Below are 26,605 nucleotides of genomic sequence, written 5' to 3'. Positions count from 1 at the left end.
TCCGAAGTCACATGTAATTGAAAATAATTGATTACTAAAACGCAAGTTCAGTTTCTCAATGCATTCTCTTTGCTCTTCGTGTAGTTCTGTGTAATAATATTTAATGCAGATTGTTTTCAAAAGAACAATCAAACTCAAGAGGCAACTTACAGGTTTTGACTGTACCTATGTCATATTACAATCTGAACATTTTTCAAAAGAAATGGTTTCCATAACACCTATGAAAATCTCAGTTAGATTTTAATAGACTCCAAATTCCAAAAAAGTTGAAAGAACAGGCTCTTCCCATTTATTATTTTTCTTTCAAAATAGATGCTGTGTCACCTTGGGGACCAATGTCAGATTCTTTGGAGAATATGAAACTGTAGCTTTTTAAAATGATCTGAACACATATTGCCCATATTTAAAGAGGGTATATCCAAAAACGGATCCAAAAAGTAGTGTCTATCTCTACTCTCCAGGAGACTGCATATAAAATCCTTGCAAATCAAAGCAATATAAATGACAATCCACAGTACATTAAAAGATGGCCTGTCTTAGCCTCGATGTCCCTGATGCATACACATCATAACACTTATGTGTTTTGCTGGATTTTTTTTTGTACATGAATAATCAACTGCATGCAGACTTCTAATGCGGGGACCAGCTAAATATGAAAGCAACCAAAGCCTGCTTATCTCCTTTATCTACCTTTCACACTGTTGTTCTTTTGTAACATCACAAAATTAGACGGGCCTTTTAATTTGTGCTTGGTGGACAGGCAGGGAGCAAACAAAGCCTTGTCTCATTTTCACCTAAAATAAGTTTGCCAGATTATCTAATTCTTACTCACTGTGACAAGCAAAAATTACTCTACGGTAAACTTGCAGCCATGTTTAGATGTTCATAAGAAAAACCAATTCTGAAGATTATGTTTGAGTTTTCTTTAAATTAAAAAAAAAAAAAAGATGTGTGTCACTCTACCGATTTTGGTTCACTCATGGCGTAAGATCAACTATCAGTCACAGTTAATGTCTGCTATAAATACGAATGGCGAGAATCACCCCAAATTTCCACATAATTTCACAATTTCCTAAAGCTTGTATGATTTAGACTACATCTAGACTTGTGCCACTTTTCCTGTACCGTTGCCATTTTAAACATCCTTGCAGAAAAAGTATGAAATTAGGCTATGGCAATGACAATTAAATAAGGAATTTTATCTTTGTGGCTCGGGTAGCATAGCATCTCAATAACACAGTTACATTGACTTTTAAGAGTTTGCTACCCACTGGGGTGCTTGGGTGGCTCAGTGGGTTAAGTGTCTACCTTTGGCTCAGGTTGTGATCCTGGCTCCCCCCATCCCCAATCGGGCTCCCAGCTCAGCGGGAAGTCCGCTTGTCCCTCTCCTTCTGACCCCCCACCTCACATATGCACTCTCTCTCTCTAACAAATAAATATTTTAAAAAATATTATATTGCCTTTTTAGTGGGTAGCAAACTTTTTTTTAAAAGATTTTATTTATTTGAGTGAGAGAGAGAGCATGCAGGGTGCAAGTGGAGAGCAGAGGGAGACAGAGAAGCAGACTCCCCACTGAGCGGGGAGCCCCAGCAGGAGCTCAATCCCAGGACCCTGAGATCATGACCTGAGCCTAAGGCAGACACTTAACTGACTGAGCCACACAGGCACAGGGCAATATAATTTTTTAATAAAAATAATGATTTGGCTTTCCCTCCTAAAAGAAACATACCTTCCAATATTTCAGATTTTGTCATTTGTTTCCCCTGAACTTTTAATTCTAAATACTAATTGGAATGGTGATCATAAATTTATACTCTACATGCCATGGATTATATAATTTTAGAGTTATAGAAGATTTATCTAGAAGCCATTATTCTTTTGTTGAAGAAATAAGAAAAATGATGCAGTAAAAAGAACAACAAAAAAACCCTTGAGTGAGCAGCTAACTTATCATGGGTCTTCAAGTAAGTTTGGAAAATCTAGAAAGGTATGGGATCTATTTTATTGCAGATTTAAACATACTAGCCTTATGTCAGTTACAACGTATTGTGCTTTGCTTCTTTCCTGTAAAGAGATGGACATTATCCAATGACTTATGCTTTGTAGGAAATGTGACGACAGAAGATGACTAATCATGTTATGGAAGAGACTTGGATTTGAGAAAGAGTTGGGATCTACTAATACTTCCCATAGAATTAAACAAATTCATCTTGCCAAGCCTCACGTTCCTTATCTATGAAATAAGAGGGTTGAAAAAGAAGACCTCTTTTTTAGCCCCCAAAACCTTTTATCCTAACCTACTTGTCTACAGTTTCAACTGCGACAAATATTACAATAATATGGTCATACTTTGTTTAAAAATTTGAAAAAAATACTTTGTAATCTTTTTATTCCCCATTCTTCAGTTGTTTAATATGTGTAAGTCTCAGAGGCAGGGCTTGGATATAGGTTTTAGAAGATATCTGACAGAGTGTAAAGAAAATAAAAGCAGGGATGCCCGGGTGGCTCAGTCGGTTAAGCATCTGCCTTTGGCTCAGGTCATGATCCCAGGGTCCTGGGATAGAGTCCCACATCGGGCTCCCTGCTTCTTCCCCTGCCTGCAGCTCCCCCTGCTTGTGCTCTCTCTCTTTCTGTCAAATAAATAAATAAAATCTTTAAAAAAGAAAGAAAAGAAAAAAAAGAAAAGTAAGCTGACAGAAGTTCCAAATAATGACAAGCCAAGGAAAGTATTCATTAAATAGGGAAAGAGAGCAAGTTCTGTTTTGAGTACTTATGGTAAAAATTGCTAACTGCTCACCAAAAATCCATGCTTTCCTCTACTTCCTAGGAGAGATTGTAATTCCCACTTTTTTGGTCGTTAGGTGTGGTCATGTGACTAGCCAATAACACATGAATGCTCATCACTGCCAGGGTTAGCCCATAGACCTCTCCCATTAGCTCCCCAATATTCTTTTTCCCTGAAGTGAATCTTTCAGGGTGACCTTGGAACTCTGTACTGAATATGTCAGAAACCCACGTGGGTCTCTGGATGACTGCATGCCCATGTACTAGTTCTCACACCAGTTCTGTTACGTAAGCAGGAAAAACACTTCTATCGTGTTTGATCCAAATACATGCTTGGGTCTATTTTTTAAAGCAGTTAACCTTCTCTAATGCAGCCCTCAAATAGAATAAGAAACAGATTACATTCAAATTGCTCTCATTTGTGTTGTTACAAACATATGTAAGTAATTACCTACTACATAATTCAATACACTCACATTTAGCCTACTAGATCAAAATATGTAGCTACACTCAATTGGACAAGATGATCAGCTTCATTACAAAATTAAGACTTGTAAGAGATAATGTTGGTGAATAAGTTACCTACTTTAGATATGTGTTTGTGTAATTGGCTGGTAATGATATCTGTGATTACTACTACTGATAATGCAATCAATATGGGGGAAGTGTGTGGAATCCAATAATGGAACACTACATTAGCTCCAAGTAATCAGCCCAGTAGGGAGCACATTTAGGGTCCTGATGCCAAAATGCAGTTGCCCTAGATTTACATCATCACAGAGAAATGTTGCTAACGAAATAGGGGGAAAAAATAGCAAATTTAAATAATATTTCATGTACAGCCAAGTGTGTTTTATTAATATTTTAGAAAGAGGTTGTAGATGATATCTATCTTCTGTACTAATGGGGTATAGGTTGGCATAAGAAATAATTTAGGGGGGACACCTGGGAGACTCAGTCAGTTAAGCGTCCGACTCGTGATTTCAGTTCAGGTCATGATCTCATGGGTCGTGGGATGAAGCCCTGCATTGGGCTCCCCACTCAGCGGGGAGTCTGCTTGAGATTCTCTCTCCCCCTCTGTCTCTGCCCCTCCCCCCACTTGCACACACACTCTCTCTCTCTAAAATAAATAAATAAATCTTTTTTTAAAAAAAGAAATAATTTAGGAATCAAAGAAAAGATAATGGGGAAATGAAACAAATGAGGAAAGTTAAAGAAATAGATAAAAGATTGCCCATTGGCACCACTCCCCCTCCCTAAACACACACATACCCTCGTCTCCTTCAATTTACTGGAGCTTGCAATGAAATTTATCTTCAGGCACACAAGAGAGTATTTTTTATAAGAAGATTAAAACCACACAATATTAGCTGATATTGAAATGCACTGATCTTAGCTGGCTTTGTTCTTACCTAAGATCCAAAACTACTATTTAAAAACTGCTCTGAATTCTGTGAATGTTAACTCTCGAATCTACTGAGATGGGTGGCTTGCACACAAATAACCTATTTTATGTGAATTTCCTTGAAAAGCATTTGGCTTCTGGGTGCTTGAAACTCGGAAAAAAATAAAAAGCACAATCAGACTCTTCAGAGCATCAGATTCCAGGTTTCACTAATGGAATATTCATTTAAAACCAATAAATCACCTACTACATATTTCACAATATGTCCAGGAGACATTATATCTCTCCTTTAGGGTACAGATTTTTAAAGCAATTGCTAACATGCTTAATTTAAAAGTTTACTATTTTATCTATTATCTTTTGTTATTCATTGTTAAAGACTTTTATGTGTTCTTTGTGGGAAGATCCTATGGTGGAGACCGGAAACTCCAGTAGTCCTCAGAGTACCATAGACTAAAAAGGGAAATACACAGGGAAGATATCTCTGCCAACAAACAGTCTATTTGGTCAGGTCATAGAAAAACCAAAGCTATGATTCAGGCACTGGAGAAATGTTGTCTGCAGAGATGGAAACAAAATTACTTATTTGTAGCCCCGTGAAATTAGAACCACAAAAATTTGCACAATAAAGAGTTCTCATAGCCCCTCCTTCTCCTGTTCCTTCTCTTCCAGGAAGCCTTCTTCCAAACTGACTTAAGCACTTCTTTTCTGGGCTCACAGAACACCTTGATAACAGTAATCTTTGTAATAATTATCATGATATTAATCATAATTTTATATAGTATGATCTTTTTCACTCACTGGACTTAGCTCTTTGAGGAAATGAAGCATGCTTTGCCTATCTTTGTATCCCCATAGCCTAATGCAGAATCTAGTATAAAATAGGTACTCAATAAATATATTTTTACACTAAATTAAGTTATGGCGATAATGTCATTGTTCTTAAAAATAGGAGCACTTTACAAGCATATTAAAACTTTAATATACACATATGTATTTTTTAAATTAAGCATTTTCTAGGGTTAATAGATACCAGCAGGATGGGAAAAGTCTATTAGAGTGATATTTATAGTATTTTTAGTCATCTTGTTTATTAACGGTATACATGATAGAAGATAAGAAGGCCATTGCTATCTAGCTAAGGAGCTTTGAATAAGCTAGTCTATATCCAAATGAAATAGCTTTATAGCCAGAGAGAAAGCAGAAGCATTGTATAAAGATCTACGTTCTTTTTTTTTTTTTTTCTGATTACTTTCCTACTCTCCTTGAAGCAACAGCATTATTTTATACCATGTACTTAAGTAAATTGATGGTGGGCTTGGAAATCTTTTTCCTAGTCAGTAAATGGACAAGGATGAACTACGTGATCTCTAGGGTCCCTTCTTCAATAAAGATTTGAAGATTAAAAATAAAACATCCAGAAACAGTTTTTTGCAACTTGTGCAGTCCCCCTACCACCACCACAACCAGCCTTTCTTCTCTGTACACACACTTGCTTCTTTATTTCCAAGTATGATTTCTCAAGAAATCAGCCATCATCTAAATACAGGGATCCTCTGGATACTCGGTAGTGCTAAAAAGCAGAGTCAATGTTTGGTTATTAATTGGAAGAGTTAATAGATGTTAGCTATTCACCTGAAAAGGAAAACATCCTTAGCTTTATGTCTGAAGTTAACTATTTTTTTTATTATGTTATGTTAATCACCATACATTACATCATTAGTTTTTGATGTAGTGTTCCATGATTCATTGTTTGTGTATAACACCCAGTGCTCCATGCAGAACATGCCCTCTTTAATACCAATCACCCGGCTAACCCATCCCCCCACCCCCCTCCCCTCTAGAACCCTCAGTTTCTGTCTCAGAGTCCATAGTCTCTCATGGTTCGTCTCCCCCTCCGATTTCCCCCCCTTCATTCTTCCCCTCCTGCTATCTTCTTCTTTTTTTTTTTTTTTTAACATATAATGTATTATTTGTTTCAGAGGTACAGGTCTGTGATTTAACAGTCTTACACAATTCACAGCGCTCACCATAGCACATACCGTGAAGTTAACTATTTTTTAAAAGAAATCTATCAACTTATTTTAAGCTATCGTATATTGAGGATTTACCATATGGTATGGTGTTTTGGAAAGATGGTCTAAGTTTGTTTTAGTTTACTATCCTTAAGAACTTTAGAATCAGTGCTATTATGCACCCCCCCACCTTTTTTTAGATAAAGAAGCTGCAGTTTAAAGAAGATAATCAACTTGCCAAGCTGACTTGGCTAATAAGTGACAGAGCTGGAATTGAAAACCATGACTGACAAGAAAGCTCTCACTGATTCTACCACGTGAGACTGCCTCCCTAAATACCACTTTGAACTAGAGTTAAATGCTTTCTGTCTCCTTTCCTTTAACATCTGTTTACACGTCACTATCATAGCACTCATCATGTTAAGTCTAGTACATGAGGAAATACATCATCAAAGCCCAGGTGCTCGGTAGGGCAAGTGAGCGATAGTAGGGACCAGAGGATTATGGGGAATGATTTAAAGAGGAGGCTTAGACCAGACGTCACTGAGGACACCTGCCTGCATGACATGAGAAACCAGACTGAGCAAATCCGGTGGGAGAGGAATTCGGGCCTCCTGGGAAACAGCAAGGTCAAAAGTCCTAAGCCAGGGATAAATTGGGGACATTGGGCAGAATCAAAAAGGGGTTTTCATGGCTGGCGTGGAGTGAGCCACAGAAGAGTAGGCTAGGTACAAGGAGGTTGCATAGGTTGGTGGTGCTAGATCATGAAAGCCCTTAAATAAGGGCTTCAGCTTGTTTTTCTGTGGGTGATAGAAAGCCACTGCAAGTGTTTGATCTGATTTATGCTCTGAAAGGGTGACTCTAGCTGCTGTAGAGAGGAAACCCAAATATGCCGTGTGGTCCTCCCAGATGATCTCCTGGCTGGCCCTCTCCCTCTCTCACTATACAGACTATGCTTATGAGAAAAACATACCTAGTGAGTGAAGTTACTGACATGAAAACAATGATTTTTTGAGGTAGGCTTCACATGAGACTTGTTTTAGAAACAGTATCTTGGCTCCCTGCTCGGCGGGGAGCCTGCTTCTCCCTCTCTCTCTGCTGCTCCCCCTGCTTGTGCTCTATCCCTCTCTCTCTCTCAAATAAATAATAAAATCTTAAAAAAAAAAAAAAAATTAAAAAAAAAAAAAAAGAAACAGTATCTTATGCAGGTATTAGGAAGAAAAAATATTCCAAAAGCTTATCCATGCATTATTTATTGTTACTCAATTGCTGAAACAAAAACAAAAACAAACAAACAAAAACAGCATCTGATGGTATGGGATTGCAAAATTGTTTAGGCAATGAACACATTTTAAAATATATACTTTATATATAGGAAGATGCACATTCCTCTTTGGGTTAATTAGCAGAATTATTCCAGAATTTAAATAGTGAAAACAGCCTGAAAGACCACCAGGAAAATAATCCACATAGTGTATGATTTCCACAGAAAATACAACGCTTAAATTTGGTATGGAATTCTGCCACTGGGCAGTGAAACTTTTCAATGTTCTACATAGGCACATAGGAGTAAAAAGAATTTAAATATCCAACAGGATGTTACTGACATCAGGATATCAAATCATTAATCTAAAAGCCCATAAATCAATGGAGTTTCTAAATTCCTATTTGGCTGCTTCTTAGAGAAATGTGTGAAAAATAGGAATCTAGAAAAAAGAAAAATAGCACTGAAGCCAAACCACTTAAAAAGAACCAGGGGGTGCCTGGCTGTCTTAGTCAGAAGAGCATGTGACTCTTGATCTTGGGGTTGTGAGTGTGAGCCCCACATTGGGTACAGAGATTACTTAAATAAATAAAAACATTTAAAAAAATACCTGGTTATATATCCTCTTATCTGATATTATATCAAAAGTTTTGCTTTTTGTATAGATTTTATTATACTATGCATAAAAGTTTACATATTTTACTTATAATTTTCCATATTATTAGGAATTCCTCATAATTACCTTTGGATTAGTTCTAGCAACATTCTGTTGGAAAGATAAATGAAGTTCACTATTGTTGAGTACTTGGGGTATACATAAGTAACAGAGCTATGAACATCTTTGTGCACAATGCTTTTATATACTCTGAATGATTTTCTTTGGATGGAACACCCAAATTGGAACTATCATGCTAAAAGTTGTAATACATTGTGATTCTTGGCAAATCTAAGTTCACGTTCTCAGGCTTCATCAATCAGCAGTTGGTTTAGGTAAAAGGAAAAGCGTAGGCAGTCACTGTGGTAACCAACACTGATTTAGTGATCCCTGGTATCCCAGACCCTGTGCCAAGTGCTATATATGCATTATGTTATTAAATCCTCATTACAATCTTCTGAACTTAGCAATATCACTAGCCCCATTTTACAGATCAAAACTGAGGCTCAAAATGCTATCTCACCTCTCCAGTATCATAATGCAAATAAATGGTGGTGCTGGTATTTGAACTCGGTTTTCCTTCACCAATATTCTTATCACTATACCAAAAAGGCCTGGCAAGTCATTTTGTATTCCCTCTCCTATCTTCTAGTAAAAGGGAAAAAATGAGAAGAAGAATATAGAGGAAATCTAGTGGGAGTAATCTCTGGAGGCCTTATGAAGGAAACATAATGTAATAGAACCTATGGGGAAGGAGAGAGTAGTATGGTCCATGGCTATGACTTTGAAATGGATGGTTTAGTGGACTTATTGTTGATATAGCTTTTAGACTTTGGTCATTTTGGGCCACTTCTGGCAAAACCACTGTATTCACCACTGCCCCCTAATTCCCTGGGTTCCTTCGGTACCTGGTCTAATCTCCATAAGACAAGGACACTCTCAGCCCAGACTCTGGCCTGGAAAGCCTGACACCATTTAGTGGCAATATATCTACCATAAGGAGCATGCATTGCAACACGTTGCTTTCAGAGATATTGTTGATGCAGGTAAAACAAGAGAGTACTGGGATGTGGTCTACAAAAGAAAGGGAGGGGTAATCATATACAATTAGGATCTTTAATTTAAGTAAGAGGAAATATTTCAGACTACAGAACATATTTTCCATCTCAAAGTCTTACAAGAAAGGAGAAGTTGAGGCTACGGAAAGTGGTGTGAGGGTCCTACACACAGACTAAGAAGGAAAGAATGAAGAGTTGAATACTGGCATATGGAGTGTGGGGGAAATTGCTTTCTGGACATAACTGTAGGACAGACACCTGGGCCTGGATAGTGTGCTTCAATTAAAAACCTCAACGAGAACTCACAAAACCAAGCCAATCCCACTCCCAGTCTATTCATAGAGGTATCATTACATATATGCAGCCATTATAATTCTGTACATAATTTTCTAAACATACAGCTAAGGTCTGAATTTTAGACTGACACAAAGGTAAATAATTAAGCAGGAAGATTCAGTCCCAAATGGATGCCTTTAAAAAAAGAAAAGAAAAACACGTTTGAGAGTATAATCTAGCCACGCAGAAGAGAATAATGACTCAGGTGGGAAAGTTTTAGAAGAGCCACCAAAAGTGATAAAGGGAATCTAACAAGTACAAAGTGATAGCAACCCATTACACCTGGGCTCTGCAATCAACTTGAAGTTAGAACACCTTGAGTATCAATAAAAAGAAAAACTACATTGGAATTAAACTTATTAAATATACTCAAATCCATAGGACAAAACGGTACTTAACTAAAAATGAAACAAAACAAAATAATTGGTCACTATGGAGCATGCTAGAGAACTGGCTCATTTTTGAAACTGAAAAGTACAGGGAAACATTCAGGCATTTATCCTGCCTTTCTTTAAAAACTGTATCACTGGGTCACCAAATAGTAAGTGAAAGCAAGTTTCTCTTGAGAGAACTATTTTGTTTATGAATGGAAGAAAAACCAGTGAATCACCATTTTGCAACCTCTAGTAAATCAACAGATTTAGGCATTGAACAGTAATAGCTGCAAATGTCATAAAAAGATGACTATTTCTTTTATGCATTCATAGAGAGTCAACTGTGAAGCAAACTTGCTAAAAAGGTGAACCTGTAATGGATCAAGGCCCTGGATTTGATTACCAATTTACAGGCAATAGAGAGGACAGAAGAACATAGAAAAGTACACAGTGAGGAGGCAGTCAGCAAAATCTAGACAGTGGGAATCATGTAGGACAAACAAACTCATTCCTCACTATTGGAAAGAACTTTTGTTTTGAAGGCAAAGGGGAAAATCAATAGTTTAAAAGAGATTGAAAAGATATATCAACTAATCACAGAGCAGTAATATCATTTGACTCCTAATTCAAAGTGTAAAAAAAAAATATGGCACTTATGAGACCACTGGAAATTTAAACACTTCCTGGATTTTGATATTATTGAGGAAATGTTAATTTTAGGTCACCATGTTTAATGTCATTTTTAAAGAGACATATAGTGAAAATTATTTTATGAAATGATGTAATGTCTGGAATTCACTTCAAAATGATATGAAAGGTTGGATGGAGATGTGGGTGAAATAAGACTGACCACGAGTTAATCATTGCTGATGCAGAGCAATGGATACACTCTTCTACTGGCTTTTGTGTATATTTGAAATTACTCATAATAGTTTTAAAAAACCAAAGAAGGGACTAAGTCTTATATATCTTTGTATCCCCAGTGTGCATCAGAAAGCCTTCCTATTGTCTATGTTTAAAAATATTTGCTGAAGCGGTGTCTGGCTGGCTCAGTCTGTAGAGCATGCGACTCTCAATCTCAGGGTCATGAGTTCAAGCCCCACGTTGGGAATGGAACTACTTGAAAAAAAAAATTTTAAATATTTGCTGAATAACAAACTCAAGGAAGGCAACATTTCTGGTCTTGGTTTCCTTCTTTACAAAATGAAAGAAATGGTATTTACTTCCCAGAGTTGCTGTGAAAGCTGAAAGACAAGAAATGGAAGCGATTTTTGTAAATTGTAAAGGTCCACAGAAATGTGGTGAGCTTTCGGGCTGGAGAACCAGAATGAGAATTCGGCAACCACGTATTCTGCATTTGTATTCTGACCTTGATTTGTTCCTTACACCGAGCTACTAAACTCATGGATAGATCCCAGCACATTCATTTTCCCCTTAGGGACAAAGTACCAAATGGTAGTGTAATTGCCAAGGGAAAATTATTACTCTGTTCTGAATTATTTCTATCATAAATCCAAAACCAGTCAAACAGGCTCTGTCACAAAAATGACAGGGTTGCTGTACAGTGATGAGAATCCCACATACAAGTGCCCCATAAATCTGTGAGTATCACAACCCTCCAAAGTCATTCTGACTCATGTGTTTAAATCACAAGTGGGAAGCCAGGCTGGCAGCACGTTGGTCAACACTGTGGATACAATGAAAATGAGGTGATTTACTGAGCCATCAGTTAGAGAAATATTCCATCATCTGTCTTATGTAGATTGTACAAAATGTGACAAGCATTTTGTTTGTTTTGCTTTACATATTTTCTATTGAATCGAAGGAGAAAAAGTCTTTTTCATTTAGTAATGATAACAATCATCCATATTTCTCCTAAATTCAATCACAACTGCTCTTAGCATGTCAAAGAAATGATTTCTGGCAACAATGGTGAATGATAGAAAGGCAGAGAGAAGGACACAACTTCTCTGTGCGTCATGCATTTTCTCCTTCTCTAATCTTAGTAAAATATTCATCTTTACTTATGGTGAAATGAAATACCTAATCTAATTCTTCATGATTTAAAGTGATATTTTCCTGCCTCTCAGAATATTATACTCCATTCCAAATTAGCGTTAAAAGCCACTCAGTGGCATTGTAGATGAAATGTGGAAGGTAAAAATACTTTTTATTACCAGTGAGATAGAAAAAGGACTTCAACTATATAATTCATTGTATAAAAAAAGGATTAGTATCTTGAAAAAGAAGAGAGCTGTACCCACTTGAAATCACCTTTAGGGAGGCAGGCATGTTAGCTAAACTTGTGGTACTTTGTTCTCTTTCATAAGGGGGCTAAATGATAACCCAAAGAAATGAAGGATGAAGATAAACAAATTTGCCAAGCCACAGTGTATAAAATAAATACTGGCCCTTTAACAATATGATCAACTTAGTTGAGAATTTGTACCCACAAGGAGTTCTGGATTTATTTGAGGAAATTTTCAATTCTTGGAATTAAAATACATTAAAATCCTTTAGAGATCAGCCAACAACTATATATTAAAATAACGGATAATTCTTGTCCTTTGGGATGCTAACATGTAGACAAATCACAGAACCTCCAGGAATAGAGGTTAGGGAGGGAAGTAGCTTCCTCTACTAGCTACATCGCTCTCAATCTCTCCATTTATCCTTCAACTCCCAGGGTCACAAAATTCTGAAGATGTACTACTAATATGGAAATATTTAATTAATCCTGGATCCCCAGCTCAGAAATGTAAGACCTTAACCTTTCCTTGATTTTCTTTAACGCTGATGATGTTCAAATAAAACTTAGGAAAAAAAGTAATGATAATGATGTTCTAACTCCTTAATAATGATTAACAATTAGAGAACATTAATGGTATAGATTTACTATGTTCTAACAATGACACTCATTAATTTTAATAACAGTCCTATAGTTAAGTCCTTGCTTACTGTCTGAAAATTTACCCCTCATTACCACTTGTAGGAAGCAATTTTTTAAAGTTGAAGCATCAATGAAAATACAAAACAATAAAAAAAATTGCTAGTTAATTTACATTATTTTTAAAATACTAGTGTAAAAATAAAATATTCTCTTTTTAATAAGAACCATATGCTTAAAATATTTTATATTTTGCTAAAATGATCACATGTAGTTCAAAAATATTTTGAAATTGATACAAAATTTTAAAAATTAGAAATTTCTCTCTAGTAAGAGAACCACTTTTATGAGAAAAATAATTCTGGAATTGTAATTTAATAAAAATCATTATCATATTATTTAATATATAATTCTAATACAACAATAATTTTCACAAGAATCATGTATTTAATATCAAAAGGCAGAAATTTAGAAGAAAAATGACAAAGTGATAGGTCTCTCAAAGAATTTGTAGTTTTAGAAAAATGGCAGAAAACTGTCACTCCATGTGACTAAAATACTCTTTAAAAACTTGCATTTGCTACTCTATCTTTTCAAAAGGAACTTCATCTCAATTAAAGTAAGCTATCTGAAAAGAATTTTTTTCCTTATTGATTTATTCATAGTTAAATCTGTATCCACTGCTTCCTGATAAGAAAGATGAGGAAATCATCAGACTTACACTTTCTACTAAACTCTGTGGCCCCTCTAGATTTTCACTTGCTGAATCATTTCTACATTTTCTTGGTTTAAAGATTTGCCTTCTATTTTGTAACCTTAATTCTCTTGCCTCTTTATCCCTGGGTCCATGTGCAAGTGCATTCAAGACTCATCACCATTCTTTTGTAGGCAAAGATAAGTTGACTGTATAAAAGATTTTGTATTCTATCCACTGGAATATTCTGGGCTTATAGAAATCTGAGTCAGTCTGAATTTTCCACTTTCTAGGTAACTTGTTCTTCTGTTTAATTTAGAAAGTTCAGGCTATTTATCAAGACACATCTCCACGTTAATCCTTCTGTGTTTTTTTTTTTCTAAAACACAGGGTGCCCTTTCAATCTATACATTCATGTCTTTATTGTGAGAAAGCTACTCTTCGTATATCTTCAAATTTCTTTAATTTGTTTTCTTCTTTTTCATGAATATTAAATGCACACACATACACATACACCAACACACACATTAGATGCGTCTTATTTATCTTATGATTTTCATTGTTTTTTCTATTTCATTGATCTCAACGACTGCAAGCTTGTTCTCTATGTCCCTGACGATGTTTCCCCGTGTGTTTATGTAATTTATACTGCTTCTCACATGGCTTTCTTTCTTGTAATGCCAGATCACCTTCATTCTTTTTGCTGCCTTATCTCTTTTTTATTCTTTTGCATGTTTTCTTTAAACTCTTACCTCAGGGATGCCTGGGTGGCTCGGTCAGTTAAGCATCTGCCTTTGGCTCAGATCATGATCTCAGGGTCCTGGGATCGAGTCCCGCATCGGGCTTCCTGTTCAGCAGAGAGTCTGCTTCTCCCTCTGCGTGCTGCTCCCCCTCCTTGTGCTCTCTCTCTCGCTCGCTCTCTCTCAAATAAATAAATAAAATCTTTAAAAATAAATAAATAAATAAATAAATAAACTCTTACCTCAAAAGACAAACCCCACAAAAACCCCCATTTCTTTGTTTTAATTCTTTGAAATAACATAGATGGGTATATTTCAATTATTTGTTTGATGTTCTAGTTCTTCTGTCATTATTATGATTCTGTTTTTTAAGAGATTTTATTTATTTATTTGAGAGAGAGAGAGCATGAGCAGGGGAGGGTCGGAGGGAGAAGCAGACTCCCTGCTGAGCAGGGAGCCCAACATAGGTCTCAATCCCAGGACCCTGAGATCATGACCTGAGCCGAAGTCAGACACTTAACCAACTCAGCCACCCAGGTGCCCCTGTTATTATGATTCTTAACTATTATTCTTATGGTATCTTTCCATACTCCTTTGAAGTTGGATTATGTTTAAACAGCACTCATAGTTGAAAAGGAAATTCTTATTCAGTAAAAATAGTTGCTGATAAGTTGTGGCTAAAAAGCAATCATGGTGAATAGGTTGGAGCTGTAGCAGTTTACATTAGGGTTGTTATTTCAGATCTGGCTCTAATCAAATCAGTAGTTCCATCTGTTTAGGGGCATATTTCTGCTCCATCGTCCCATTTCAGAATATGCTATATAGCTGTGTGATTCATACTTAGACCTTGTAGATTGCAGGTTCTCATTGTGGTGATTTAGCATTTAATTGTTTCTCTCCAGCTGTCTCAATTAATGGTTGCCAAGCCAATTGCCATATATATTTCTTTCCCACCCCATTTCTGTCCCCTGCTTCCTTTTGCATGTCTTCTCTTTCAGGCCTAAATTTGTTTCCTGTTCCTTCGTGTGGAGAGATTCAGCAATTAACCCATCATGCCTCAGGATTCCATTATTCTAAATAAGGCACTCCCTCCAAGGAGCTGCCTTCCATTTTTATAGATTTCTGTGTCCCACAGAGGATCTGTAAATATCTATAAATACTGTCATCTATTTTCAGAATCATTGTATATTTGTGTCCATAATTCATTGTATTTGTTAGTCATTCTTTCTCTTCCTCCTTCCCTCCTCCCTCCCTCCCTCCTTCCTTCCCTCCCTTCCTCCTTTCCTTCCTTCCTTCCTCCTTTCCTTCCTTCCTTCCTTCCTTCCTTCCTTCTTTCCTTCCTTCCTTCCTTCCTTCCTTCCTTCCTTTTTGGTTGCTGGCAGGTGCTGTTAAGGTGGAAATGAATATGTATTTCATTTCCTTCAGCTGAATATCCTTTAAAAACAATGTGTAATAAACAAACAAAAAATGGCCATGCCAATACAAGTCCTGGGAATGTTGTGTTGAAACCAGCACTCTCATCTATTTCTGGTAGCATATTCAATTGGTATCTGTGGAGTACTCAGCTTGCTCTTGACCAAATCCCTTTCTTTTTTCATCCTGAGAACATGACCAGACTTCATTTATCTGATTCCTTCAAAATTAGGTCTTACCATGTAATTTCATTTCTATCAGAGGAAAGTAGGCAGAAGTGATGCAAATCTTCCAGACTGGCAATATAAAGCCCACTGTGTGTTTCTCCATGCTGTCCCCTTCTGCCAAGTTGGAATGGAGACAATCCCAAGTTGACATGGGGCTATTTGTTAAAGTTAACAACCATTGGTCACAAAGGAGGTCTACTTGATAGCAAATCTTTTCAAAATAGAAATATAATGCAAGGGAAGAGCCTAAGAGTCAGGCTGTCCTGTTGAAGATTGATGAACTCAAGATAATCCCCAATATGAAACTGCCTGGAATGAAATAGGAAGCCCACTAAGTTTTTAAGAGAGTTTTGCTACCAAGGATGCTATAATCTTGGACTCAAAGAATGTGTAACTGTTTAAGACTTGAAAGAATCCTTATGTACTCAAACTTCTAGAAGCAGAAAGTGGGATATAAAGCTGCATGGCACCCAAGGAAGGAATATGCCCAACACTCATCTCATATATGCTCATGTAGGATGATAGAAAAGGGAAAGTTTCCCAAAGGGCAGATCCAGAGAATATTAAGAAAACTTGACCAGGAAGCTATGCTCCAACAGCAATATCAGAATTTAATCAAGAAACTACTCATCCCCAGGAGTCTTCCACAATGGTTCCAATTTCTCCCATTTTTCCCTATCTTGAGTGGCAAGTTTTTTTGTATCCTGCCCCATCATGGAGAATTATTTGTGTGAAAGATACCAACTTATTAATTCAAAGGTTTCCAGAGTTGATACAGAGATCTCTCTGCTTGACTTGGAGATATTGAACTTTGGACTTCGGTTTGTATTCAAAAGATATAATTTCAGAACGTATCATTTGATTCCCCAGTTCGCTGACCAAGAATATAAAACAAGCTTAAGGAAATTAGCATTTCATGTATGCAAAAGAAAAAATATATGGCAGCCTTATTTACTCCTTGTACTTTATCAAGTGAAGGAAACATTTTCTTTAGGATTTTCTAATATGGAAAAATAGTGTAGGACTTTAGAGGGGACATTTGGAAATTAAAAGTAGATAAAGACAATGTTGATTCTAACTAAATATAAAAATATAATCATTGATATTAAGTTCTGGTAATTACTAAGTGTAAACCAGTGGATTTTTTTTCACCACATGCTAGGTACATTACACAATCCATTTGTGGAGGACAGAGTTGGTTAAGTATACTTAAATTTGTTTGGGCAATTAAATAAGTATTACTTAATAATTTTCTGCAGTAAATGGCTTTTATGAGAATACTGTATTTCAAGAAAAAGAAGAGATTATAACAGTTTTTTTCTCCTTATACCTCCTCAATTATGGCATGCAGATTAGGAGAAATAGCACACTAGCAGCTTTAAAGAAGCCAAACATATAATTTCTATTTTAGAATATATATTAAAAAGTCTTATATAATACATACTTTAGAATACACTCACACACAAAACCCTCTCTTACTTTTCCTAATCAAAGCACAAGTTGTGGTTGACTCATAAATACAATATAGAAAGGACCACAAGAATTATTAACAGTTAAAAAGGAAATGCATGCACTATAATACTCTAAGCGTGAATCCAACAATAAGAAATTCCAAAAGATCTCCAGTTCAATGAGGCTTAATGGGGAGAGGAATCTGTATTTCCAGATCTTCATTAAATTCCCATATATAGCAAAGTATATTCAGATAAATATGGCTTAAAACTGAATCACATAAAAAATGAAACTGGTTAGCCAAGGAAATATTTTTAAATGGCCTTTCTATTGTAGCAGATCACTCTAACTAGGTAAAGCTGAAATTTGACATCCTCTACGTATCCAGAGACTTGAAATCTGAGCATGCTTCTTGATCCAAAACTAGGAGCAGATTTTCATAATGGCAAGGAATTCCTTTCTTAAAACCTAAATTTGAAAAAGATGCTATCATTTTAAATTTCTCATTCTTATCTCTTCATGTCCACCTTCCTCTTCTACATGTGTTTGTTGCAGTCACTTTATTTTGAGATCCCTTTGAAGATTACTGTGAAATACTAATGACTGCTAAAAAACTTGAGTTGGAAAGAGGTCAAGGAAGATGGTGGCGTAGGAGGACCCTAAGCTCACCTCATCCCATGGATACAACTAGATAACACTCTTATCAGTGTAAACAACCCAGAAAATGACCCCCAAACTGGCAAAACAAGCTCTACAACTAAAGGGAGAAAAGAAGCTACACCTAAGAGGGTAGGAAGGACAGAGATGTGGTGAGGTGCTGAACAGGTCTTGGGCCATTTGGAGGAGGTGAGGGAGCCATTGGCATGGACAGGAGAAACAGACTATCACACCAGGGAGCCAGCATGGGGAAGAAGAATCCCCATAATATTTGTCTTTGAAAACTAGAGGGGCCAAATTTCATGAGTTCTTACAACCACCAGGACCTAAAGACTGGACTTTTATTTATTATTTTTTTTTTAAAGATTTTATTTATTTATTTGAGACAGAATGAGAGAGAGAGAGCACATGAGGGGGGGAGGGTCAGAGGGAGAAGCAGGCTCCCTGCCGAGCAGGGAGCCCGATGCGGGACTCGATCCAGGGACTCCAGGATCATGACCTGAGCCGAAGGCAGTCGCTTAACCAACTGAGCCACCCAGGCGCCCCAAGACTGGACTTTTAAAAATCAGCTGGTTCCATTCTGGGAGAGCCAGAGGGCAAAAGCAATCTGAGTCCCCACCCTTAAAGATATAGCAGGACAAAGAGCCTGTGGAGATAACCACATAACCAGCAGTTTAAAAAATAGCTGGGGCACACAGGAAGGAGAGTTATTTACTAATCTCAGAGCTTGTCCAAGAAGGGCAGGATTCCCTGAGGGGCTTCTCCAGCAACAAAGGAGCAGGCAAATGCCATTTCCCTACCCAACTCCCCAGCATAAACACACGGCCACCTGCAGGAATGATCAGGGCATGGACATTCACTACCAAAACTTGCTTACACCAAGCCCTGTCCCCTGCTCTTTGGTGGATCCACTCTTTCCAGCACACTTGCCTCAATTCTAGCACTGCAGGCCCCCACCCCCAGAAGACCGGCTCAAACCTTGCCAACACCTCACCTCCTGACCCACACACTTTGTGAGGCCTTGGTTTTGGTGGCGGCAGGAGCAGTGGCCCCCTCCCACAAAAGACCAAAATGCACCTTGTTAAAATCAGTCTACTAACACTACAGAGACCAAACACTGCCCACAACAGGCAAAGTGAACCATTGAAGATGATTGGACTGAAGGAAAAAGCAACCAAGACAGGAGAGCAGGGTTCATGCAACACACAAAGGAGATATCCTTGAAGTGCCAGGTTCTGGTGAACAGGACACTGAACTACCGGGAACTACAGGACCTCTTCTTCATATGGCCATTACTTTCAAGAGCCGGAGACATATCTGACCTTCCTAACACACAGTAATAGAGAGAATGAGACAAAATGAGGAGAAAGAGGAATATGTCCCAAATGAAAGAACAGAACAAAACCACAGCAATAAACCTAAGTGAAATGGATATAAGTAATACGCCTGATAGAGAATTTAAAGTAATGATCATAAAGATACTCACTGGACTTGAGAAAAGAGTGGAGGACATCAGTGAGACCCTAAACAAAGAGATAAAAAAAGAACCAATCTGAGATGAAGAACACAATAAATGAAAGTAAAAATACACTAGATGAAATCAATAGGTTAGAAGAAGCAAAGGTATGGAAAAAAGATTTAGTGACCTGGAGGACAGAGTAATGGAAAGTAATCAAGCTGAGAAGTGAGATAAAAAAGAATTATGCGAAATGAAAATAGACTTAGAGAACTCAGCAACTCCATAAAACATAATAACATTCACATTATACAGATCTCAGAAGAGGAAGAGAGAGAAAAGGGAGCAGAAAATTATTTTGAAGAAATAATAGCTGAAAACTTCCCTAATCTGGGAAAGAAAATAGATATCTAGATCCAGGAGGCACACAAATCCCCCCAACAAAATCAACCCAAGGAGTCCCACACCAAGATACCTAGTAATTACAATGGCAAAAAGTAGCGATAAACAGAATTTTAAAAGTAGCAGGAGAAAAGAAGACAGCTACATACAAGGGAAACCCCTTAAGGCTTTCAGTGGATTTTTTAGAGGAAACTTTGAAGGCCATAGAAAGTGGCATGATATATTCAATGGAAAGGAAAAAATCTGCAGCCAAGAATATTCTAATTAGCAATGCTATCATTCAGAATAGAAGAGAGATAAAGAGTTTGCCAGACAAACAAAAGCTAAAGGAGTTCATGACCACTAAACCAAAGTTACAAGAAATGTTAAAGGGGGACTCTGAGTAGAAAGGAAAGACCATAAGTAAGAATAAGAAAATTAGGAAGCACAAAAGCAATAAAAAATAGATACATCTGTAAAAATCAATCATGAGACTCACAAAATAAAAGGATGTGAAGTATGACACCATATACCTAAAATGTGGGGAGGAAGAGTAAAAAATGGGTTCAAACATAAGCAACCATCAACTTCATATAGACTGCTATATGTAGAAGATGTTATACACAAACCTCATGGTGCACAAATCAAAAATCAGTAATAGATTTTCAAAAAATAGAGAGGAATCCAAGTATATCACTAAAGAAAACCAGCAAACTGTGAGAGAAGAGAGCAAGAGAAGAAAGGATCAGAAAAGAACTATAAAAACAACCATAAAATAAGTAGCAAAATAAATGTAAATGGACTAAATGCTCCAATTAAGACATAGGGTGACAGAATGGATAAAAAACACAAGACCCATCTATATGCTGCCTACAAGAGACTCATTTCAGCCCTAAAGACACATGCAGTTTGAAAGTGAGGGGATGGAGAAACATTTATCCTGCAAACTGAAGTGAAAAGAAAGCTGGGATACCAATACTTATGTCAGAGAAAATACACTTTAAAATTGCAACAAGAGACAAAAAAGGACACAATATAATCATAAAGGGGACAATCCAACAATAAGACAACAATTCTAAATATTTATGCACCCAGCATGGGAACACCCAAATACATAAAAAAGTCAATGGCAAACATAAAGAAACTAATCAATAGTAATACAATAATAGCAGGGGATTTAATCCTCCACTCATATCAATGGTCAGATCATCCAAACAGAAAATCAATGAGGAAATAGTGGCTTTGAATGACACACAGGACAGATGGATTTAACAGATATATTCAGAACATTCCATCCTAAAACAGCAGAATACACATTCCTTTCAAGAGCAAACAGAACATTTTCCAGAACAGATCACATATTAGGCCACAAAATAAGCCTCAACAAATTTAAAAAGATCAAAGTCATATCATGCATCTTGTCTAACCACAGTGCTATGAAACTAGAAATCAACCACAAGAAAAAATCTGGAAAGAGCACAAACACATGGAGGTTAAATAACATGCTACTAAACAATGAATGGGTCAGCCAGGAAATAAGAGAAGAAATAAAAAAGCACATGGAAACAAAAGAAAACAAAACACGACATTCTGAAAACCTTTGGGATATAACCAAAGCAATTCTAAGAGGGAAGTTTATAGCAATACAGGCCTATATCAAGAAGCACGAAACACCTCAAATAAACAACTTAATCTTATACCTAAAGGAGCTAGAAAAAGAAGAACAAATGAAACCCAACTCCAGCAGAAGGAAGGAAATAATAAAGATTAGAGAAGAAATAAATGATATATAAATGAAAAAAAATAGAATAGATCAATGAAACCAGGAGCTGTTTCTTTGAAAAGATGAACAAAATTGATAAATGTTTAGCTAGACTCATCCAAAAAAAAAAAGGAAGGAAGGAAGGAAGGAAGGAAGGAAGGAAGAAAGAAAGAAAGAAAGAAAGAAAGAAAGAAAGAAAGAAAAAGGGAGAGAGAGGAAGAAGACTCAAATAAACAAAATCACAAATGAAAGAGGAAAGGTAACAAGAAATACAAAGGATGCTAAGAGATTATTATGGAAAATTACATGCCAACAAATTGGACAACCTAGAAGACATAGATAAATTCCCAGAAACATATAACCTACTAAAACTGAAGCAGGAAGAAATAAAAAATTTGAACAGACTGATTACCAGCAATGAAATTGAATTAGTAATCAAAAAATTCCCAACAAACAAAAGTGCAGGACCAGACAGTTTCACAAGGGAATTCTGTCAAACATTTAAAGAAGAGTTAATATCTATTCTTCTCAAACTTTTCCAAAAATAGAAGAGAAAGGAAAACTCCCAAATTAATTCTATGAGGCCAGCATTACCCTGATACCAAAACCAGAAAAAGAGGACTCAGGCCATTATCTCCGATGAACACTGAGGCAAAAATCCTCAACAAAATATTAGCAAACCAAATCCAACAATATATTAATAACATCATTCACAAAACAAACAAACAAACCACACAGACACACACACACAAACACCACACAGACAACACACACATCATTCACCATGATCAAGTGGGATTTATTCCCAGGATGCAAGGGTGGTTTGATATTTACAAATCAATCAATGTGATACATCACATCAATAAGAGAAAGGATAAAAACCATATGATCATTTCAATAGATGAAGAAAAAGCATTTGACAAATACAACATCCATTCATGATAAAAACCCTCAACAAAGTAGGTTTAGAGGGAATATACTTCAACATGATAAAGGCCTTATATGAGGAACCTACAGCTAACCTCATACTCAATGAGGAAAAACAGAACTTTTCCCCTAAGGTCAAGAACAAGACAAGGATGTCCACTCTCACCACTTTTACTCAACATAGTCCTGAAGGTCCTAGCCACAACAATCAGACAACAAAAAGAAATAAAAGGCACCCAAATAGGTAAGACAGATGTAAAACTTTCATTTTTTGCAAATGACATGATACTATTCCACCAAAAAACTACTAGAAGTGATAAACGAATTCAGTAAGGTTGCAGGATACAAAATCAATGTACAGAAATCTGTTGCATTTCTATACACTAATAATGAAGCAGCAGAAAGAGAAATCAAGAAAACAATCCCATTTACAATTGCACCAAAAAATAAAATAATAAAATAAAATAAAATAAAATAAAATAAAATACCCAGGAATGAACTTAACCAAAGAGGTGAAAGACCTGTACTCTGAAAAGTAAAAAAATTAATGAAAGAAATCGAAAATGACACAAAGAAATGAAAAACATTCCAAAAAACATTCATGAATTGGAAGAATATTGTTAAAATATCTATACTACCAAAGTAATCTACACATTTAATGCAATCCCTATCAAACTACCAACAGCATTTTTCACAAAACTAGAACAATCCTAAAATTTGTATGGAACTACAAAAGACCCTGAATAGCCAAAGCAACCTTGAAAAAGGAAAGCAAAACCAGATGTATCACAATTCCAGATTTCAAGTTATATTAAAAAATTTTGATAATCAAGACAGTATGGTACTGGTACAAAAATAGACACATAGATCACTGGAACAGAGTAGAAAGCCCAGAAACAAACCTACAAGTATATGGTCAATTAATCCTTGATAAAGGAGGTAAGGATATGCAATGGGAAAATGACAGTCTCTTCAACAAAAGGTGTTGGGAAAACTGGACAACAACATGCAAAAGAATGAAACTAGACCACTTTCCTACACCATGCACAGAAATAAACTCAAGATGGATTAAAGGCCTAAGTGTGAGAACTGAAGCCATAAAAATCTTAAAAGAGTACAGGCAGTAATTTCTCTGACACTGGCTGAAATATCTTTCCAGATATGTCTCCTGAGGCAAAGGAAACAAAAACAAAAATAAACTATTGAAACTACATGAAAATAAAAAGCTTCTGCACAGTGAAGGAAACCAACAAAACTGAAACATAATGTACCAAATTGGAGAGGATGTTTGCAAATGACGTATCTGATAAAGGGTTAGTATGCAAAATATATAAAGAACTGATAAAACACCACCAAATAACCTACAAATAATTCAATTAAAAATGGGCCTAAGACATGAACCGGTATTTCTTTAAATATCCAGATGGACAAGAGACACACGAAAGATGCTCAACATTGCTCATCATCAGGGGAATGCAAATCAAAACCACAATGAGATATCACCTCACACCTGTCAGAATGGCTAAAATAAAAAACTCAAGAAACAACAAGTGTTGGCGAGGATGTGGAGAAAAAGGAACCCTTATGCACTGTTGGTGGGAAGGCAAACTGGTGCAGCCACTGTGGAACAGTATGGAGGTTCCTCAAAAAGTTAAAAATAGAACTACCCTACCATACTGGGTATCTACCCTAAGAATATAAAAACACTAGGGATATATTCACCCCTATGTTAATTGCAGCATTATTTACAAATGCCAAAGTATCGAAGCAAGCAGCCCAAGTGTCCATCGATAGATGAATGGATAAAGAAGAGCTGGTATCTCTATCTATATCATCTATATCTATATCTATATCTATCATCTATCTATATCAACCATAAAACAAGAATGAAATCTTGTCATTTGCAACATGGATAGATTTAGAGAGTATAATGTTAATCAGAGAGAGAAAAACATTATATGATTTCACTCCTTACATGGAATTTAAGAAACAAAGAAAAAAAAAAAAGTACAAGAGAAACCAAAAAACAGACTCCTAAATATAGAGAACAAAGACATGGTTACCAGAGGGAAGTTAGGTAGGAAGATGGGTGAATAGGTGAAGGGAATTAAGAGCACATTTGATGAGCACTGAGTAATATATGGAATTGTTAACTCACTATATTGTACACCTGACTAATATAGTACTGTATGTTAACTACACTGGAATTAAAATTTTAAAAATAAATAAAGTCTAAAAAAAAAGAATATATCATAATTTGTTTTAAAAAATGCTTGATCTCTATTACCAGATAATCCTGGATGTAGGTATCACGTGATTATTTGTGTGATGTTACTTGTTTCCTTCTTTCACGTGTTTTTCAAAGGTCATCCTAAGTTCTCAATTGCTACTTCTTCCATGAAGCAGTAGGAGACTGTGAGCATATCATCCAGAAGTGGTCACTCCTTCCATTAAAACAGTGTTTAGATGTGCTCTTAAAACACCTAACATTTATATTATAAAAACTTTAAATACTTTAGACCAATGTATTACATTAGATAAAAATCTTACATTAGATAATTGTGGGATTATGGTCTCTCTCTAAATTCTAAGGCATTTGAGGGTATCCTATTAAATTTTATAGTTCATATGTTTAATATAATACACCAGTATAGTGGGTTCTTCATAAACATTTACTTAATGAACAAATGCAATACATGCATTTCTAACAACTATAAAAAAGTGTGTTTTTTATGTGAATGTTGTTTTTAAGAGGCTGCTTTCAACATCATGAAGCTACATTTATCCAGATTTATTTGCACCTCCTTTATACATTTAATTATCAAAGTGACTAAATTTAATGTTAATGTGCAACCTTCATACTTAAAACTGCATGGTGTATATTGGAAGGAGTATTCTAGATTACAATGATATTAGTTATCAAAAGAAAGCTAAGGAAGAGTATGTTATAGAGAAAGATAAAGTGGAATGAAAACTGAGAGTTGAAAACTTCATCAGAATGGACTTGAATTAAACTTGGGGACACATTTTTTACTTGGGTATATGGGTATACATTTCCAATAAAATCAATCCTGAACGATACGTTTTAAACTGAGGTGAAACTAGGGGAAATTGGGCATATCCTGAATTAACTACTTTTCTAGCCCTAAAGTCTCAGTTCAATATCTTATGTCTCCTGAATGTCATGATAGATGCTGATCTGTCATAGAAGGTCATATAATAATAGAAAATATTGATTAAGCACTTACTGGGCCCAGGACTATACAGAATGTTTATTACATAATCTCATTTAATATTCAAAATAAAACTCTGATATAGGTACTCATTTATACACATTTTGTACTTGGGGAAATTAAGGATAGAAGTCAGTAACTTGTTCAAGGTTACATTTTTGTTGAAGCTAGGACTAACATTCATATTAAATCTAGAGTCGATGATCTTAACCACTATAATTTCATAAACTAAAAATTAGGGAAGAGGGAACAATTTACTTTTTACAAAATAAGTATTCCATAAGCTTATTTTGGTCTAGAGAATAGAATAATATAAAAAATAAAATAAATAACGTCAATTTTAAGATTAGCCATGCTAGAAAACACTCTATTCTTCTTGAGAGAAATGCGCCCATCTTTAGTGGCAACTTGACCATGGGTTTCACTGCTATTAACCATGTTTACAATCATGGACTCAATAATCAAAGTTCCAAAAATGTATCTTAGTAAACAACCAATAAATAATGAAAAACTGCATGCACAAAAATTTTCTTTAGAATTATTCATAAGGGGGGCGCCTGGGTGGCTCAGTCGTTAAGCGTCTGCCTTCGGCTCAGGTCATGATCCCAGCGTCCTGGGATCAAGTCCCACAGCGGGCTCCCTGCTCAGCGGGAAGCCTGCTTCTCTCTCTCCCACTCCCCCTGCTTGTGTTCCCTCTCTCGTTGTGTCTCTGTTAAATGAATAAATAAAATCTTTAAAAAAAAAAAAGAATTATTCATAAGGGAAAGTTTGAAAACATCCTCAATTTCCAATAATATAAATATGTTTAATTATGACATACATAGCCATACAATCGTATAGTAGAGAGCATTTCAAAATTGTTTTATGAAGATAGGGAAATAAAAA

At 36.1% G+C, this 26,605-nt stretch overlaps 1 protein-coding gene across 1 annotated transcript in view; it reads right to left on the bottom strand.

The window, feature by feature from the left end:
• TRHDE (thyrotropin releasing hormone degrading enzyme) overlaps nucleotides 1-26,605 on the bottom strand; it is a 367,225-nt gene that overhangs the window by 36,046 nt on the left and 304,574 nt on the right. The window lies entirely within an intron of this gene.

Source organism: Halichoerus grypus, chromosome 6 (genome assembly GCF_964656455.1).
Source record: "Halichoerus grypus chromosome 6, mHalGry1.hap1.1, whole genome shotgun sequence".
NCBI classification, from domain to species: domain Eukaryota; kingdom Metazoa; phylum Chordata; class Mammalia; order Carnivora; family Phocidae; genus Halichoerus; species Halichoerus grypus.
The sequence above is the reverse complement of the archived record's forward strand: the minus strand, read 5'-3'. Positions and strand labels throughout refer to the sequence as shown.